This window comes from Triticum dicoccoides, chromosome 7B (genome assembly GCF_002162155.2).
Source record: "Triticum dicoccoides isolate Atlit2015 ecotype Zavitan chromosome 7B, WEW_v2.0, whole genome shotgun sequence".
NCBI classification, from domain to species: domain Eukaryota; kingdom Viridiplantae; phylum Streptophyta; class Magnoliopsida; order Poales; family Poaceae; genus Triticum; species Triticum dicoccoides.
In genome coordinates, this window is record NC_041393.1 from 119,341,443 (window position 1) to 119,361,220 (window position 19,778).

Below are 19,778 nucleotides of genomic sequence, written 5' to 3' on the forward strand. Positions count from 1 at the left end.
GATCTAGCCGGACCTCGAACATAACGCAGCGGACTCGGAGCTCGGGCACTGGCTTCCCGCAGATGCAGAGAGTCAGCGGGACGTGGGGTGGAGCTTGAGCTGGAGGGTATTTTTCTCAGACTCATAAAAATGAGCTTGATCCAAGAAAAATAGAAAAGAGGCACCAATGCAAGATTTAAATTCAAACTCATTTTAATATCATTCAAATGGGTTTGAACTGGGACTAGGTTTGGCGTGGTAAAAAATGTTGAGATTTAAGGAGGAGCCTCAATAAAAGGGAAAAGAATTATAGGCATGGTTACAGAGTCAAAACTCGAAGAAGGAAAGGCCAAGGGATTTAACATGCACGTGTATTGTGGTAAATTTCAAATTAATGGAATATATTTTTAATAGGTCCCTAATAATATTGGGAGGATATGTTATAAAGAGAAATCACCATGTGAATTCCCTCGATTTAAATGGATCAAAGATCCACACAATTTATTTAGTTGAGTTTTGAAAAGGGTTGCATGAAGACATGATGCAATACAAATGATGCAATGATGAAAAATGCAACAAACAAAATAAAACCCACGACGAAACTCAGAATCCATGGAAGGCATCTCGAGCGTCGGTCTTGGGGTGTTACATACCAAGACCGCATCGTCCACTGCTAGATATGGACGTTTCTCATCCACCGCGACGGACCAAGAGCCTTGCATCATGTCCTCTCGCTTCATCGGTGTTGTCGTCCTCTTTGTCGGGGCCGCTCACATGACCTTCTCTTCCACCGCAACGGGACCTAACCCCCGATGCACCCGTCTACCATCGTAGATCTGCTTCAACACCACCGACAGCCATCGCACCCCCGATGCCTAGACGTCGCCACAAGAGAGGTGGTACTTCATATCTCCTCAACTTTTCGATCTCAACCAAAAAATAGATCTTAACTTGGTTACTCTACTTTCTTTTCAGCTCTTAGAATTTAGTTAATATCATTTCTCCGGTTTGCAGCTTCAAATCTGCCATGGCACAGTCATAATACGGTTTAATTGATCATGCTTAGGGTTTAATTGATCATGTTGGTTCCATGGTGGTTTCTCTAATAGAAATCAGAGGGGAAACCCTCTTTTGCAAAAAAAATTTGCTTAGAATTTCCCCCTTTTATGATCACTATACTATCAGAATACTTGCTTCCACTACAAAAAAAATACACTTATGTGATGATACGTGTTTGTCACAGTAGGTCACGTTTTTTGTCATGCATGTACATCCATGACGATTTTATGAAAGAATCAAGACAGTCATACATGTGCTGTCGTAGAAGTGTTCCATGACATTACCAAAATTATCATCACGGAAGTGTCCACTTCCATGACGATAAATCGCGCGTCACAGAAGTGCTTTCGTCAAGCGTGACCGACACATGGCATCCCCCGTAACGAAACACCATTAAGCTATCGGGTCCGGTTTTGGATCCGATAACCCGTTAACAGCCCGGACCAATGGGGATTTTCCACGTGTAAAATCATCATTGGCTGGAGGAAACACGTGTCAGCTCCGCGTTGGCACATGTATCAGTCATCCAATGGGCGAGATGCGCCTATGATAGGTTGACACGTGGACCGGCCCATAAAGTTTAAATGGGTCGGCCCAACTAAAGGCCCACAATATTTTGCGAACCATAATGGGCCAGCCCAGCTAAAGGCCCATGAGATTTGTCGACCATAATTCGCTGGCCCAGTTAAAGGCCCACAAGATTTTGCGGGCCATAATGGGCTGGCCCACGTAAAGGCCCACAAGATTTTTGTGGGCCATAATAGGCTGGCCCAGGTAAAGGCCCACAAGATTTTTTCGGATCATAATGGTCCGGCCCAGCTAAAGGCCCACGAGATTTCGTTGACATTAATGGGCCGGCCCAGCTGTAGGCCCACAAGATTTTGAGGACCCTGGTAGGCCGACCCATTAACTGGCTGCCATGTTCTGGGCCAAATGCCGGCCCATATTTGATCCGGTCCACTAATGGCCTGCCATGTTCTAGGCCTAATAATGGCCCATATGAGATCTGATCCATTAAAAGCCTACCACGTTCTAGGCCAAATTATGGCCCAGATCAGGTCCGGCCCTTTAAGAGGCTTTGGGCTAAATTATGGCCCATATCAGATTCAGCCCGTCAACTGGACGCTATGCTTTTGGGCCCACTTGCTAAAGGCCCATTTAGTAATTCAACCTGATATTAGTTTCGGCCTGTTAAGGGCCCGTTTAACATTTCGGCCCTATATTAATTCTAGCCTGTATGTATGCAAGTATAGTGATACGGGACAACAGGTACTAACAAGAGCAAAGCAGCGTGCATCATATTTGCGATATCCTGTCATTCCTTTCAAACCGGAATTCTTCTTCGAGCAGATTTCCTGCAAAAAAGATCCGTAAGGCACATGCAGAAAAGTAGAAGTTCAAATTGTCATGTGATTTCATAGACAGTACCTCATCCTGGGAACGAGACCAGTGCATAACAAGGTTTTTCCATTCAATGTCTTCTAAATTTTGCACACGAGACTTCACCAAAAATTCGTTTATAGACTTGCCGTCAAAGTGTGATTTCCTCAGGTAACACCGATACTGCTGCAATGCTTCCTTGAAAAGCACAAGCAAGCTTTGCTCATCATGACTATCCAGATTGACCCTCGCCTACTTACAACAATGTAATGTAAATCATTGATGTGTTCAATATGCAGAAAATAGGAAAGTAATAACCATGAATAATAGCACTTACACGTAAGTTGGACATGAAGATGTGAAAATGGTGTTTGTCTTCACTACAATCTTCCCGTGATGGGAATATATGCACGTAGTCCCTAACAACATTGAAAGCATTGTCTTTTAAACCTGGAATAACTGGAATGGGGTTCCAATCTGCAAGAATTGGCCGTCCCTGCAGTTGGGATAGGTCTTCGGCCGGTGGACTTGCTGTACTTTTTGCTGGAGTGGGATTTTTCTGTGGTACGGCTGGTGCTATGGCAATTGAAATCGGTATACCTTTTGCTAGAGTGCAGGTCCTGTGTGGTGGGGCTAGTGGTGTGGCCAGTGAAGTATGGGTACAGTCTGATGGAGTCAGTCCTATGTTTTGTGTAACTGGTTGTACATCCAATATAAGTGGGGTGCTTTCTGATTTCTCTGGCACCACCATGTTTTCAAGGAATTTGTGTGTGCTCCTTCAGGTTCGGCAATCAACCTCTTCCTTTTTGATGTCTTATGCACAAGAACAACATTTGAGTGGAAAAACATGGTATGATGACAGATGGAATATGTACTGATAATGGATGGGCATGGCATCTCGACATATATGATGAGTAAACTAAGCAGATAGTGGTGCAACAAAGTAGAAGAAATGCAAGACAACATATGCAAGATACCCGCAATCAATAAAACCTTGACAAATTAGAACATGCACCTTGATGGGTGAACAGAACATGCCATCTGCCTTTGACTCCTCGAGGTTAGAATAGTCATTAGGATCATTCTGAACAAGAATCAACAGGTGGGGAGTGTATGAGTTTCATTGCATCCAGAATGGCACTCAATGCCTTGGTTCCAATTTTGTAAGTCATTGCAGTGTTTAGCTTCAAGAGTGGACTGCTGCTAGTGCGACACAAAGCAGCTACACAGATCATAGTGTAGATATAATGGGAAAACCTTAAGCATCAGAGTAAAATCAGCAAAGTGGAACTTGCTGGAATATATGTGCTAGTATTGCCAGTACGGCTAGAAAGGCTTCGGATACCAGCTCTCTTCAAGTGAAGGCGAGGTACTGTTAATATCAGTGTAACTCTCAAAGGTGACACAACTCCCTGCATTTCCTTGCTATTCTTATAGGATGCAAGTGGGCAGGCCACTACAGATCCTATTCCTATGTTTACAAAATCCTACGAATCAAAGAGGCTCAAAGTGTCCATCACAACCGATCGTATAGACCTCTACACTACAAATGTACCTCCTCATCTTCACTACACGGAACATACTGTACTACTATCATACTCCCTCTGTTCCAATATATAAGTCTTGGTAGAGATTTCCACTATGGATCTCATACAGATGTATCCAGATACATTTTAGGGTGTAGATTCACTCATTTTGCTCCATATGTAGTCCATGCTGGAATCTATACAAAGACTTGTATTTAGGAATGGAGAGAGTACTTATTGAAGAAGAACGTAAGAGGAACATGGTAAAGAAGAGCAAGCAGATTTTGGATAATAAAATGTTGGTTGTGCAGTTCCCACACATGATGAACCAGAGCGCATTAAGAATGCAACTCCCAGGTGTCTTTCGACCATTTCAGGTGGTTGGATGAAGATCCTATGTCTCCTAACCCTTCTTCTTCCTCGTCTCTGATTCTTCCCATACATAACACCGCACGTGCCACCGGCAGGACCACCGGCCCCCACCGCCACTACAAAAAAAAGACACATTCGTGACATTTTGGGTCGAACAATTTTTTTTCCTGTGATACATATGACACTTCTACGACGATAATTGTGAAAAAACCCGGTATCATCATAGATGTGGTGGGCTCCTACTTCTATGGCAAAAAATCATGACAGAAAATGGGGCGGGCCGGAGACGCAGCTGCATGACATTCTTTGGGCCGTCCATGACGGAAAAAACCGTGGTAGAAGAGAGGGAGAAGAAAATTTCGGGAGTTCCCGGTTACGGTGGGTGGTCGGGGGCCGAGCGATGCGCATTTCTCTCGTACACATATGAGCGTGTGTGCGAGGCGTTGGCTCTAACTGAACCCGAGCAAGGCGTTGGGCTCTAATTGAACCCGAGCAATTGCACTGCAGGCTACGCGTTACTGAACCCGAGCGATCGATTCCTTCGTTACTGCTGCTAACTGAAGCCGATCGATGCTGCCTCTGTGGATGAACAGCGAGCGTTGCGGTGGGGTTTGGCTGAACAGTGAGCGGTGGGAGTGGATGAACAGGATCCGTGGCGTTTCCTCTGGATGAACATGACCCCGATCGATCGAGCCGGTTGGGGCTGGATGAACAGGACCCCGTGGAGGGGTGGATGAATAGTAGCCAGTGGAGGGGTGGATGAATAGTAGCCCGTGGAGGGGTGGTTGAACAAGAGCCCGTGGAGAGGGGTGGTTGAATAGTAGCCGGTGGGGTAGCGCGTGGTGGAGGCTAGATGAACAGGAGCCCGTGGATGAACAGGAGCCCGTGGAGGCTGGAGGAGGTCACCGGTGGATGAACAGTAGCCCGTGGAGGATGGAGGAGGTCGACGGTGGAGACGAACAGTATCTCATGGAGTCCCCTTTTGCGGTACGCCACACCCCTCCCGATGAACAGGACCCCCGTTTCGACCGTAGAGCTCAAACACAAGTCCATTTCATCCATTTTGCGGTACGCCACACCCCTCCCGATCAACATGACACCCGTTTCGACCGTAGGAGGTCTGTTTCCTCCGTTTGGCGGTACGCCACACCCCTCCCGATCAATAGGACCCCCGTTTCGACCGTAGGAGGTCCGTTTCCTCCGTTTTGTGGTACGCCAGGCCCCTCCCGATGAACAAGATCCCGTTTCGAACGTGGACGGTCGAACACAAGGCCGTTTCCTCCGTTCCGCGGTATGCCAGGCCTCGTTTCCATCTCCTGTTCCATCCAAGCCCTCCCGATGAACACGACCACGCATTCCATTCCGACCCAGCCGGTTGGCTCCCCATGAACACGACAACGATGTTGTTTCTCCGTTCCAACCCAGCCAATGTACACGAGCCCTGGCTGTATGTATATATGCGCGAGTAGGCGTTCGAGACCCCGTCCGTATGTACACATACGTGGCCTTATTTTCTTTCTTGCACCCTAGCCGCTGTACCTACGTGTACATGCTACGTGCGCGCCTCTACTACGACACGTGCGCGCCTCTACTACAACACGTGCGCGCCTCTACATCCACCAGTATGTACGTACACGTTCGCGACCAGAATGAAACGCTACATACGCTTCGACCAAGTGGGTCCCGACTGTCAGGCAGTTCCTTAAGTGCGAAGATGTAGCTGGTGGGTCCCAGCAGTCAGGGGGGCGAATCGTTTTGCTTTTTTTTGCCCGGACGCACTTCCTTGCGTGCGAAGGTGTATCTGGTGGGTCCCAATAGTCAGGGGCGAATCATTTTTTTTGCCCGGATGCACTTCCTTGCGTGCAAAGGTGTAGCTGGTAGGTCCTAGCAGTCAGGGGGGAAACATTTTTTTTGCGAAATACGGTAGCCCATCCGGTGGGTCCCTGCTGTCAGGTGGAGGAATAATTATTTTGCGCGTAATAAGGAGACACTTCCTTACGTCCGCCATGGACCCAACTGTCAGCCTCTCCACATACAGTACTCTTCCGATGGAATTCGGTCGTTGACCACATTGACCACGCCGCGCCGAGAGCACCACGGCGGTGGACGACGGCGAGGCCTAGGAAGGGGACGACGCGGAGAGGAGTACGAGGGTTCTCCGGTTCGACTGTAGTGTGAGGCTGCCGTCGCCGCAGAATAACAGGGGGTGTGGGTGAGTAGAGGGATGCCCTGGCCAACGGTGGGAGTAGTAGGGGGCGCTGAGGCCTGCGCAGCAGCACAACCGTCCATGGGAGGCGGGAGCAGGCAGTCCCGCCGGTGCTGCTTTGGCGGTTGGAGCAAGAAGATCAGAGATTGAAGAAACACGACGGTCGTTGGATTGACATCCAACGATTACATCTGCTAGAATCGTTTGTTGACGTATATAATAACTAAAAAATCTTGCATATGCGTCAACTAAACAGGCCCACAAGTCAGACCACTCCTTCTTTTTTTAATAATTTATATATAGCTCATGGTAACTTCTTATGCAATTTATTGATGTCGTTTTTTTGGTTGGCCAGGGTCAATTTCGCATATTTCTGTGGGTTGCAAACTATTTATAATACCGAAATGTCGAGCCAACTTTAAAGTACTTTGAAGATATATTTAAATTAGGTTAATGCCCAGTGTAATAGGAATCTGAAAATGTGAAAAAATTTATAAAGTAATTGCCAATTTGTCATCTGTTTTTATATTTACAACCCATTTCATATTACTTTGCAGATTAGCAGGCATCTTGAAAAAGTTACAGCCCATCAGGGCGTAGAAAAATAAGTAGGCCTGGATTGGATATTCTTCAGAAAAAATAAAATGGACTCATTTTCACAAAGAAAAAATAGCTGGGCTGGTCACATGGTGAACATAAAATATAAGCCTGGGCTAGACGGGCCACAGCCCAGTTCAAACCCTGCTCCATCTCAACAATAACAAAAAAAATACTGCTCGAGCAGCTACGTCCCAGGTGTCAGCCGATCTTGTGCTGTTCTCTTGTCTATTGACTATATACACCCACAATGTCGTGGGTCCCAGATGTCAGGAAAACACTAGGAGGAGCATTTTATTTTTCCATACGCAGACGTGGTGGGCCCCTACTGTCATCCTAGCCACGTACTTCTGCCGATTCCTATTGTTTGTTGACCATGTTGACAACGCGAGAGGGCAGCGCCGTGGCGAGCGCACCAAATCACACGGAGGATGTAGGTGTTAATGATTTAGGAGACGGTGGGGCGGCGATGCGTGCGCTGAGGCGCAGCCAGCCGTGGGAGGCGGAAGCAGGCGGCCCCGCCGACGCTGGTTTAGTATTGGTGGCTGGAGGAAGACAGGACTGAAGAAACACGACAGACTGTAAAAGCAGCAGCAGTACTTAACAACCTTAACTGAAACCAGCAGGAGCACTTAACAACCAAAGCTGAAAGCAGTATGAGTACTTATACAGGTTCAACCGTACAAAGCACGCATCCAACAGTGCTAATTTGCCTACAATTAACTAAGGGTGAGGCCGCCAAGCCCCAGGACAAGGCCCAGGCGCCACCCCGTTCATCCACAACCTTCTGAAAGCGGCTTCATGTCGCAATGTGGTCAATAAACAGCATATCTTCTTTAAAGCCATGGAAAAGCATGAACATAATCTTCTGTCCTATTCTCCAAGATGGGCGGGCCTTCATTATTTGAGACCACCCATGAATAAGTATCTTTTCACCTCCAAGGGGAATTGAGTAGGTCGGCAAAAACAATATGTTGTGACCAAGCGCAAGTCTGACCCGACCATTGTCAGGCATCTGTATAGGAACAATAGAACTGGGCAGTTTCTGTTTCAAGAAGATCACGACTGTAAAACTGTGTATAAGCAAAGCTTATGAACAACATATATAATAGAAAACAGCTCGTACCATAAGTTTCTCGACACAGTTGGACCTATTCAACGAGTGCAACAGTGGCACAGATATCCCACGTGGCCTTCCACCATTGAAACGCCCCACAAGGACCTCAAGACGATCAATAAAGTGTAGGAACTTGTGGATGTCGTCCCAGTCAACTTCAGTGCCATCTGTAACAGCCGAGTTATTACAGAATAACAAACGAGCAACCTGCTTAACTCTGAAAAAACCTACACGTGCCACCAATTATAAGAAAATATTAGTTAGAAGTAGCATCTTCGTGAGAGATTCGTTGCTACTTCTAAAGTTAAATTGTGATTAGTTAAACAGAATAGGTGGATTAAGAAGTAATCGACGCAACAAGAAAGAACTAGATACAAAACTAACATGGATGAACAATTGGAACGATGTCAGGGTGGAAGATCGCAATGAAGATGAGACCAGGTTCTGCTATTTCCTTCAACATTCGTGTGCCAACTTTCAGTCCATAACACTTGAGAAAGTTTATCCAAGTTCGGCCATAAAAAAAGCAGCGATCTTCTTGGTTCATGAAGCCAACTCGGAACTTATATCCATGGCTTGTCTTCACTGTGACCATTAAACTAGTGTATTCAGTTATGGCAAGGCCGAGCATCTTGAGTACATGTGTTCTGGAAGAGCAAATAATGCACTGCAGGAAAAATAATATGAGAACACAATGTATTCCCTATCCAAATCTAGAAATAACTTCCTCCTTCACGTCAGTGTTGACCATCGTACTAGTAGTACCTTTTATCAAAATATAGCAATCCAAATTTCCAAATTAGTCGACAGCATGCTCAAAAAAAAACCACCCTCCCGGATAGAAAAGAGGATTCTAGGAACATACTATGCACGTTTCAAAATCCTGTGTTAGGATGAGAAGGAACAAGTGTGGCGTCTCGCCGAGGGCGCAGAAACCTGTAGGGTACTCGCACTTTGGGCACTGCAAATGAAACACACTAGATTCAGTAGGAAGAAAAATGCATCAACGGAGGTGGCTGCCATCCTAGGATTACCTGGGACCAAGGGACTTGGATTTATCAGGGATGGATGAAGAATTCGTACCTGGTTCTCCATGAGAAAAACCCTATGCAATCACCGAGAGGGGGTTTTCTTTGAACAATCAGACGAGGGAGAAGGAGATTCAGACCCAGTGAAATATTGCCGCTTCGTCCGTCCAGCTTACTGCTAAAGCCGGAAAGGGGGGGGGGTTGTGATTTGACGGCTCATTGGGCATTACTGCGGCGCTACGACCGGGGTGTGTCTACCGTGCAGTCGTGCACTCTAATTTGTGCATAAGGCACGTGGACCCCGTTGTCTGTTGCCCCACATATCAGCGAAAGGATGTAGAAAGACAGGAGTAACTAGTTACACATAAATATATTTTTTTGACAGAGAGATACTCCCTCTGTAAAGAAATATACAAATCTTTTATATCAAAACTTTATACATAAGAAAAATCAAGGGGAATATATATAACATATATAATTATAAAAAAGTTGTTTTTAACACAGTATACACGAGTTGGTGATGATGGTGTGCCTGCCATCCTGCAATATAGGACGTCCGATTTATATCTGACGGATAGGAAGGAAACTATGGCAATTTTGCAAAAAGGTACCCACACACCTCTCCACATTTGCAAATAAGGCCTTCCCTCGTTCATTCTTTTCTCTCACAAGATAAAATACTCATACAAATGCATCTTGATGTTACGTGCAACGCACGGGCATTATGGGGGTTCAACTTTTTTTATGGGGGTTCAGCTGAGAATATAATACTCAGACAGGCTCACGGTTCTGGACTTTGGGCCGCAGGACCACCCTGCATGTTTGGGGGACCATGTGTTCTACCTCAGCGCTTTTCATATTGCAAGCGATCGGTACAGCGCTGGTTTTAGATGCTGTCGCAAGGCGAATACACAAAATTGAATAACGCACGACAGCTGTTGGAATGAAATCAAACGACAGTTCCTAACCAGCAATCAGAGTTGCAATTCTATCAACGATATACCATGTGATAAATAGTACTGTCGTACTACTTATACACACAGGACACTTGTTTCACCATGCCAGATTATTACATCAAAATCTCTCGGAGGATAGATCAGTTCGGTAGTTGCGTGCTGCTACTGAAGAATTTCAAAGTTGATTTGGACCAGCTCTCCTTGCCGAGAAAGTTCGATTTTGACATCATCCCCTACCGCAAGATATGATTTAGATTTGAACCTTGACCATCCTTTAGCATCAATCATCATGCGACCATCCTTTGTAATTACGGTATATTGAGCAGGTTCATTCACACCAAGGCTGCCCATGGTAAGAGAAACTCGGCTGCGGTCGCCCGGATTGTTGAATGACTCCCTCGTTGCTCTAGGAATTCTCTGTTTGCAAACAAGAAGACATACCCAAACAGTTAGATCAGCACAGTGAATCATGTGAAACAACATGAAAAGAAAAAAACAGAATGAAGCACTTGAGCGGCCAATGCTTACCAAAAAGGTGGACATGTCGGTTTTCGTAAGGACTTTGGTATATGAAGTGCGAACTGCAGCCCAGTCTGTTGCCGGTGCAACTTCACGGGCCGGAATAGATGCAAGTGCAAGTGTTGGTGCAGGTGCGAAGCCGCCGCTGCTGCCGGAGATGGTGCTCCTTATAGAGCTGGTGCCGGTGTCGGAGTAGGTGCCAGAGTCGATGCCCGATCCTCCGGTAGATCAGACTGATCCGCTGACACGGTTGTCGGTGTCAAAACCGGCAGATCTCGGGTAGGGGGTCCCGATCTGTACGTCTTAGGCTAATGGTAACAGGAAGCAAGGGACACAAGGTTTACCCAGGTTCGGGCCCTCTCGATGGAGGTAAAACCCTACTTCCTGCTTGATTAATATTGAAGATATGAGTAGTACAAGAGTAGATCTACCACGAGATCGTAGAGGCTAAACCCTAAGAGCTAGCCTATGATGGTATGATTGTAATTGTGATCGGCCTTCTAAGGACCATCCTCTCTGGTTTATATAGACACCGAGAGCTAGGGTTTACATGGAGTCGGTTACAAGGAAGGAAACATAATATCCGGATCGCCAAGCTTGTCTTCCACGCAAAGGAGAGTCCCATCCGGACACGAGCCGAAGTCTTGAGTATTGTATCTTAACGTTTCTATAGTCCGGACGATGAATATAGTCCGGCTGTCCGGATACCCCCTTATCTAGGACTCCCTTAGTAGCCCCTGAACCAGGCTTCAATGACGATGAGTTCGGCGTGCAGTCTTGTCTTCGGCATTGCAAGGCGGGTTCCTCCTTCCGAATATTCCAATGTTCCCATCATGACGAACAGTGTCCGGCATCTTCATCAATGTTGTACTCCCCGGCTTTAGTGCTTCAATAATGACCATTTCCACGTGTCGAGCGAATGCGAGGAGTCAATGCATTTTTGCATTTGCCACCCTTGGTCCTTCGGGCTAGCCGTCTATTTGAAGAGACGGGGATTCCCAGATCCAAACCTCACCCTCCCTCCTTGAGTAAGCATCCAACAGAGCGCCCAGAAAAAACCATTCCAACATGGCCGGTCGTCGCAGCTCATCTGCTCGCTCCCCTTGCCCCAAGCCGGGGGACTGGGGAGAGTGTTCAGTTCCCCATAGCTGTTTTGTAAAGTTACAAGCCCACGGGCTCCTCCCACCAGCGTTCATGGTCCCTGTCCGAGCCGGAGTGGACACCTATAACGGCGGAGAACAAGTAGAGATATCCCCCAATCCATCTCCAGAGGAGCGGATATGCTTAATTCTGCATCTGTTAAGGGGCGTCGGGTTTCCTATTCACCCGTTCCTTCGTGGGCTTCTGGAGTTCTACGGCCTCCAGTTGCACAACTTTACCCTAGCCTCCTTACTGCATATAGGAGGGTACGTCGCCCTTTGTGAGCTATTTCTAGGCTGCGAGGCTCATTTCGGATTGTGGAAGAAGCTGTTTTGCCTTGTTCCCCGCAACTAGAGGACCCCAAAAGGGCCCTGGATCCAGGACTCGAAGAAGACCCAGATGCGGCCGTGGAGCTTGTCGACGGGATATTTTATCGGGCGAGCCGTGACGGCACCCCGGTAGCTATCACCGCTGATTATCTCGGACTGTTACCTTCGTCGTGTGTAAGCCAAGCCGAAAACTCGATCCTCCGAAGAGGATTCTTTCCGGATGTCACACCTTATCCCTGATATGTTGTGCTTTTGCAGAAGCGACATTCGGAGCGCAGGGCCGAGCCCCTAGGGACCCGTCAGCCATAGGCATCCGGATTGGGTAGGCTCAAGAGGAAGGCGATTAGAACCGACATGCCTCTACAGAGGTAAGAAAACAACCTGTCATGTAATTTGTTGTCGTTTGAAGTATAACAGTGCCCTTTGTACATCTTGGCAGGAAGAGGAGTATCCAGACTGTATCCGGAGATCCTCCCAACCACGCCTCCACCAGTCGGGCTCTAGGACAAACTTCGAGAGAGGAGGCGGACGTAGGGCGGACGCCGCATAGTCCTCCGACAGAGGACGCAGACATGCTCTCTGCCACAAATTCGGAAGTAGAGAGCGCCATGCATCATTGGTGTCGACGGGCCGTGCTTCGCAACAACATCTTTTTCGAAGAGGCATTTAATGCCTTCAATTCGGGAGACGCATACATCCGAGCCGCTCAAAGCGGACTCGCCCGGGCGACAGTCCAGTATACCAAAGATATACGGGTAAGAAAGTTTGATGAGCATGTATAGTAGTAGCCCCTGAGACTTGTAACGGTTGAAACAACAGTTTTAAGTATCAATTTATGCGCAGGTTCTTGTAGATAAGAATGAGCAATTGTCTCGGGAGCTAGAGGAGTGCAAGACCCAACTAAGGGCCACAGTTGCCAAGCTAGAGGAATCCCAGAAGGCCTCATATGGTAACATTTATCGTAATTACGAAAATGCACCAGTTGGCAACTGGCTGGTATGACAAATTTAACAGAAAGTTCTGTAGACAACCCCGGAGTAAATCCGGAGGGCGAGGGAGACGACGAGTCACATCTCCAGAGGCAACTAAAGGCCGGTGAGCGCATTCTTACACAAGTGAAGCATGATAAGAATATGCTCCAAGATGCCAATTTTCGGCTGGACGTGGAAATAAAGGACGTCCGCACACAGCTGGCAGACTCCGTGAAGGAGAACAGAAGGCTTCGCCGCGGCATTTATCGTAAGTGCCGAAATGAACTGTAGCATAGTTCGGCGAGGAAGCACATTGAAATAGTTGTGTTTGTAGGAATGCTGACGGGTCGCCCTGAGGAGGAGATGCCCGCCTCTGCAGGTGATGTACTACAGGACCTCTCACAACTGCACGAGTGAGCTCGGCAGGTGATGCAGGGCATTGCGCAGTCTCTATGGCCATCAAGCGCCCTGCCAAATGGCATGGGGGGGGCTTGTGTACATGCTTCAAGGAGCACGGCGGCGCTTCTGTTTGTGGAAGATATCAGCCTGCCGGCAAGGTGCAAGAGAAGCATGGGCGATGGTGAAGACGCGCTACACCAAGCTGGACCCGAACCATATGGCCGAAGTTGGACCGGCCGGGCCAGATGGGCAAGAAATTCCCATGAGTCTGGTATATGACATGGTGGCGTTAGCCGCAAAGTATTCTCAACAGGATTGTAAGCTAGATAGCCTGTTGGATGGTATATAGGATGAATATAATCAGTCCAAATGACCGTGTAATTCGACGGACATAAGTAGCCCCTAGCCGGATTAAAATCGTTTGTCTTCACGGACCTTTTCGCTTTAGCCCCCGGATCCTAAAGTCCGGGGTGTGTTCGAATACCCGCTCGGTTATACAAAACCGGAGTATACGTGGAGACCAGGCGTAGGGGTCATAAGTGCTTGAACAGACAAGTTCCCAACTAGTTATGTTATATTACATGGTTATTAAGAAACATCTTCCAGAGAGAATAGTTCCGTTAGGGGTTCCTTTCCCTGGGTAAGCATGTGTCAAGGCACATGTCCGGACTGCGAACGAAGTGCAGGATACAAACATCTGGGATTAATCTTATAATAAACGAAGACATCTTTTGTTCACCGACTGAATATTCTCTTAAGGAATCTAGCTTTCGGCTTCACCCAGTCTGAGGTACACATCTGGCTCAACCGGCAGTAACAATCGCAGAGGTGCTCCCCTTATGCCCTAGCCGAATTAATGGGAACATAGGGCATAAACACGGGGAGCCAGGCAACCCAGCTTGTCCACGTCTTATCGATGCATATAATGGTGAAGAAAACGCACACAAGGAAAAAGAAACGCATGTGCGACGGGCAAGAAGCCCTGAAAGTAATTTATATTTAGCTTCCGTATAGGAAGCCCCCAGGTAAAGCTTACACACATAGTGCGGCCGGAGTAATCCGGTAGTCCGTACTGTATTAAATACTGTGTGAAAAGAAAAAGATCGAGAAAGGAAAAGGGGGAAGCATAATTGAAAAAGGAGGGTTAAGGAGATGACACTGAGTTCGGCGCTAGGCGTAGAATCTCCGGAGTCTGGCCGCGTTCCATGGGTTCGGCTCGAGTCTGTTATCGGACGCATTACGTAAGCGATACGCTCCTCCGGTGAGAACTTTGTCGATGATGAAGGGGCCTTCCCACTTGGGTTTGAGCTTGTCCTTCTTCTTCGCCGATAAGAGTAGAATGAGTTTGCCAATATTATAAGTTTTGGCCCGCACTTCTCTGCTTTGGTATCGTCGAGCCTGTTGCTGATAGAATGCAGAACGGGCCTTAGCGACACCGTGCTCCTCCTCCAGGGCATCCAAATCATCCTGCCGATCTAACTCGGCTTCCTTCTCTTCGTACATGCGTACGCGTGGTGAATCATGTATTATGTTGCAAGGTAGTACTGCTTCCGCGCCGTACACCATAAAAAATGGTGTATATCCGGTGGTGCGATTTGGCGTGGTCCGCAGCCCCCAGAGTACGGAGTCGAGCTCCTTGACCAACTGAGTATCCGACTCTGTCAAGGATCGCACTAGTCTGGGTTTGATGCCGCTCATAATAAGATCTTTTGCCCGTTCGACCTGGCCATTTGTTTGAGGATGGTAGACAGAAGCATAGTCGAGCTTAATGCCCATTTTTCCGCACCAAGATTTCACCTCATCGGCCGTGAAATTTGAGCCATTATCGGTGATGATGCTGTGGGGGACACCGTATCGGTGTACGACCCCGGATATAAAGTCTATTACTGGTTCAGATTCGGCCTTTTCATTGGTTTGGCTTCTATCCATTTCGTGAACTTGTCAACCATGACCAATAAGTATTTTTTCTTATGGCTTCCCCCTTTAAGGGGTCCAACCATATCCAACTCCCAGACCGCGAAGGGCCAAGTTATGGGGATTGTTTGGAGAGCGGTAGCGGGCATATGACTCTGATTGGCAAAGAGCTGGCAACCTACGCAGTGTTGGACAAGGTCCTGTGAGGCTGCCTGGGCTGTCGGCCAATAGAAACCTGTACGGAAGGCCTTGCTGACTAATGTTCGAGCCGCAGTGTGGTGCCCGCCTAGTCCGGCATGGATTTCAGCCAAGAGCTGCCGCCCTTCCTCTTTGGAGATGCACCTTTGGAGCACTCCAGTGGCACTTTTCTTATAGAGTTCCCCTTCATGGACTTTGTAAGCTTTAGAACGTTGGACAATGCAACGTGCTTCATTCTGGTCATCAGGGAGCTCCTGCCTATTCAGGTAGGCCAAGAAAGGCTCAGTCCACGGGGCGATGATAGCCATTATTTCGTGGGCTGACGATGTTATTTCAGTGGTAGAACCTCCGATTATGTCTGATAGTTCGGAATCTGGGGATGTATTCGGATCCGTGCTGGTATTGCCGGACTCCCCTACCCATACCACGGATGGCTTGAACAGCCTTTCTAGGAATATGTTAGGTGGGACGAGGTCGCGTTTAGCGCCGATGCGGGCAAGGACATATGCCGCTTGATTGTTTTCTTGAGCCACATGGTGGAATGCGAGCCCCTCGAACCGAGCTGACATTTCAAGGACAACATTGCGATAGGCCGCCATTTTTGGATCCTTGGCATCAAAGTCTCAGTTTCTTTGTGATATTGCGAGGTTTGAACCCCTGCGCACTTCTAGGCGTTGAATGCCCATAGAGACTGCCATCCGAAGACCGTGCAACAGAGCCTCATATTCGGCTGCATTGTTGGAGTCTATGTATAATATTTGGAGGACGTATTGGACCATGTCTCCGGTGGGAGAAGTTAGGACTACGCATGCTCCCAATCCGTCCAGCATTTTAAGGCCATCAAAGTGCATGATCCAGTTGGAGTACGCGTCGTACTCTTTAGGGAGTTCGGCTTCCGTCCATTCAGCAACGAAGTCAGCTAATACTTGCGACTTGATAGCCCATCGAGGCTTGTATGTTATGTCAAACGGAAGGAGCTCGATGGCCCATTTAGCAATCCGGCCCGTGGCATCGCGGTTTTTTATTATATCATTTAGTGGTACTTCAGAGGCCACCGTAATCGAACACTCTTGAAAGTAGTGTCGTAGCTGTCGGGATTACATGAAGACCGCGTATGCTATTTTTTGATAGTGTGGGTATCGGGATTTGCATGGGGTGAGGACCGTGGATACGTAATAAACCGGCTTCTGTAGCGGGAATTTGTATCCGTCAACCTCTCATTCGACGATGAGTACTGCGCTTACAACTTGATGTGTTGCAGCTATGTACAGCAGCATAGGTTCGCCGATATTTGGCGCTTTTAGGACTGGATTTTTGGCCAATAAGGTCTTTATTTCATCGAGTCCGGCCGCGGCCGCATCCGTCCATACGAAGTGTTCGGTACGCCGAAGAAGGCGGTAAAGAGGCAATGCCTTTTCTCCTAACCTGGAGATAAAGCGGCTTAAAGCAGCCACACATCCAGCTAGTTTCTGGATATGTTTGAGGTCTGTTGGTATAGCTAACTGTGACAAAGCTCGGATTTTTGCCGGATTAGTTTCAATTCCTCTATTGGAAACGATGAAGCCCAGCAGTTTTCCAGAGGGGACGCCAAAAACGCGTTTTTCGGATTCAGCTTGATGTCGTATGTTCATAGGTTGTCGAATGTAAGCCTCAAGTCATCTATTAGGGTTTCGACGTGTCTTGTTTTTATGACTATGTCGTCCACGTATGCCTCCACTATTTTGCCGATTTGCTTTTCCAGGCATGTTTGAATCATGCGTTGATAGGTTGCTTTGGCATTCTTAAGCCCGAAAGGCATAGTGTTGTAGCAGAAAGGGCCATATGGCATTATGAAAGCTGTTGCAGCTTGGTCGGACTCTGCCATCTTTATTTGATGGTATCTAGAGTATGCGTCGAGGAAACACAGCGAGTCGTGTCCAGCTGTGGGATCGATGATTTGATCGATGTGAGGGAGGGGAAAGGGATCCTTGGGGCAAGCCTTGTTAAGGTCTTTGAAGTCGACGCACAGGCGCCAGGATTTGTCCTTCTTTGGTACCATTACCAAGTTCGCCAGCCAATCCGGATGTTTGATATCTCTGATGAATCCGGCGTCAAGTAGCTTGGCTAGCTCCTCCCCCATGGCTTGCCGTTTGGGCTCCGAAAATCGCCTTAGGGCCTGTTTAACAGGTTTGTATCCCTTCAGTATGTTAAGGCTATGTTCGGCCAATTCGCGGGGGATACCCGACATGTCCGATGGGTGCCAGGCGAAGATATCCCAATTCTCGCGTAAGAAGTCGCGCAGTGCAACGTCCATAGCGGGGTTGAACTTGTCCCAATGGAAGCTGTCTTCATGGGGTCCGTTGGGTGGACTTGGAATCTGATTATCTCATCTGCGGGTTTGAATGAGGTGGACTTGGGTCGCTTGTCGAGTATCACGTCATCCCTGTCTACGGTGGAGCACATCTTTGTTAATTCTTTTGCCGCTAGGGCTTCGGATAGTGCTTCCAAGGCTAGTGCTGCGGTTTTGTTTTCGGCACGGAGTGCGACGTCCGGATCACTAGCTAGAGTGATGATTCCATTGGGTCCGGGCATTTTAAGCTTCATATACCCGTAATAGGGTATGGCTTGAAAGCTTGCAAACGCGTCCCGCCCTAGAAGGGCGTGGTATCCGCTGTTGAAAGGAACCACTTGGAAGGTGATTTCTTCGGACCTGTAATTCTCCAAGGTGCCGAATACCACATGGAGTGTGATTTTTCCCGCACACCGTGCCTCCCGACTAGGGATAATTCCCCTGAAAGTTGTGCCACTTTGTTCAATGCGGCCTTTGTCAATCTCCATCTTCTTGAGTGTTTCTTCGTAGATTAGATTTAATCTGCTTCCGCCGTCTATGAGTACTTTAGTGAACCAAAAGCCGTCCACTATTGGGCTGAGGACCAGAGTGGTCGGCGCCCGGACGGACTGGAATTGGGGTTTGTCACTGGCATTGAAGGTTATAGCAGTGTCGTTCCACGGATTTATTTTTGCCACATGGCAAATTTCAGCGGAGCTTCGATGCGCTCGCTTGCGCCTGTTGTTTGAGGCAAAGAACTTGAAGACTGTCAGTACCGTATTGTGTTCCTTGGCGGGATGTGGTTCTGCTTTATGGCTCTCGAGGAGATCCTCGCCACTCTTGGCTACCTGCCGGAGTATCCAACATGCTCTAAGGCTATGGGTGGGCGTTGCATCCGGCGTGCTGTGAAGCTTACACGGCCCGTTGAGCCATTCTTCCAATACGGTTCCACGCCCTGGGGCGGGTTTTGGTTTCTTGGGAATTGAGTTGGTCGACTTTCGAGTGTTCGGCCGTTTAGTTCAGACAAAGGTTCTGGTGAGGGTCGTACTATCCCAAAATTCTGTTTGGGTCTTCCAGGCACTTTCCATCGCGCAATACTTCTGTAAAATGGTTGCCAAGTCCGTAAAGTGCACTATGTCATGGCGACTTATATCATTAAGGAGTCCTTTGTTCATGCATTTTCTGCAGAAAAGAGAGACTACGTCCTCCTTGTGGCGGTCCTTGACTTTACTAAGAGCAAGGAGAAATCTGGCCCAGTAACGGTGTACCGTCTCCTGGGGCTCCTGCCTGATACGGGAGAAACGGTTTAACTCCGAGCGGGCGTCGTTGGCTGAATCCGGATTCTGATCCGATCTGACGCCCGGGGGCACGGAAGGTTCCGAGCCCGACAGTTCTGGGTCCGGAGCATCACCCGATCTCTTCGGCCCGATGCCCGACTCTAAGTTCGGGACTCGGGTTATGTCTTCCTTTGAGTAGGTGTTCGGCTTACTGAGTTCGGTGATCCGGACATAATTCATCCTCAAAGTTGAGGGGCAACCCATGTGTGGTTCCTCCACTACCGCTATCTCATGGGTGGTTGGCGGGGATCTAATGTCCCTCTGGTCGAGTTTAAGCCCAATCCGGTCGTAGTTTGTAGCGACTCCCGAAGCGGCGATGCGATCCAAGAGATCGTTAAGAGAGGAGAGCTCCATCATATCCATCTGTTTGGCAAGCTCCGAATCGATGCGAAGGATAGGCTGATGACCCGAGAGGCCACCGTCGGCGCGATAGCCGATGGGGC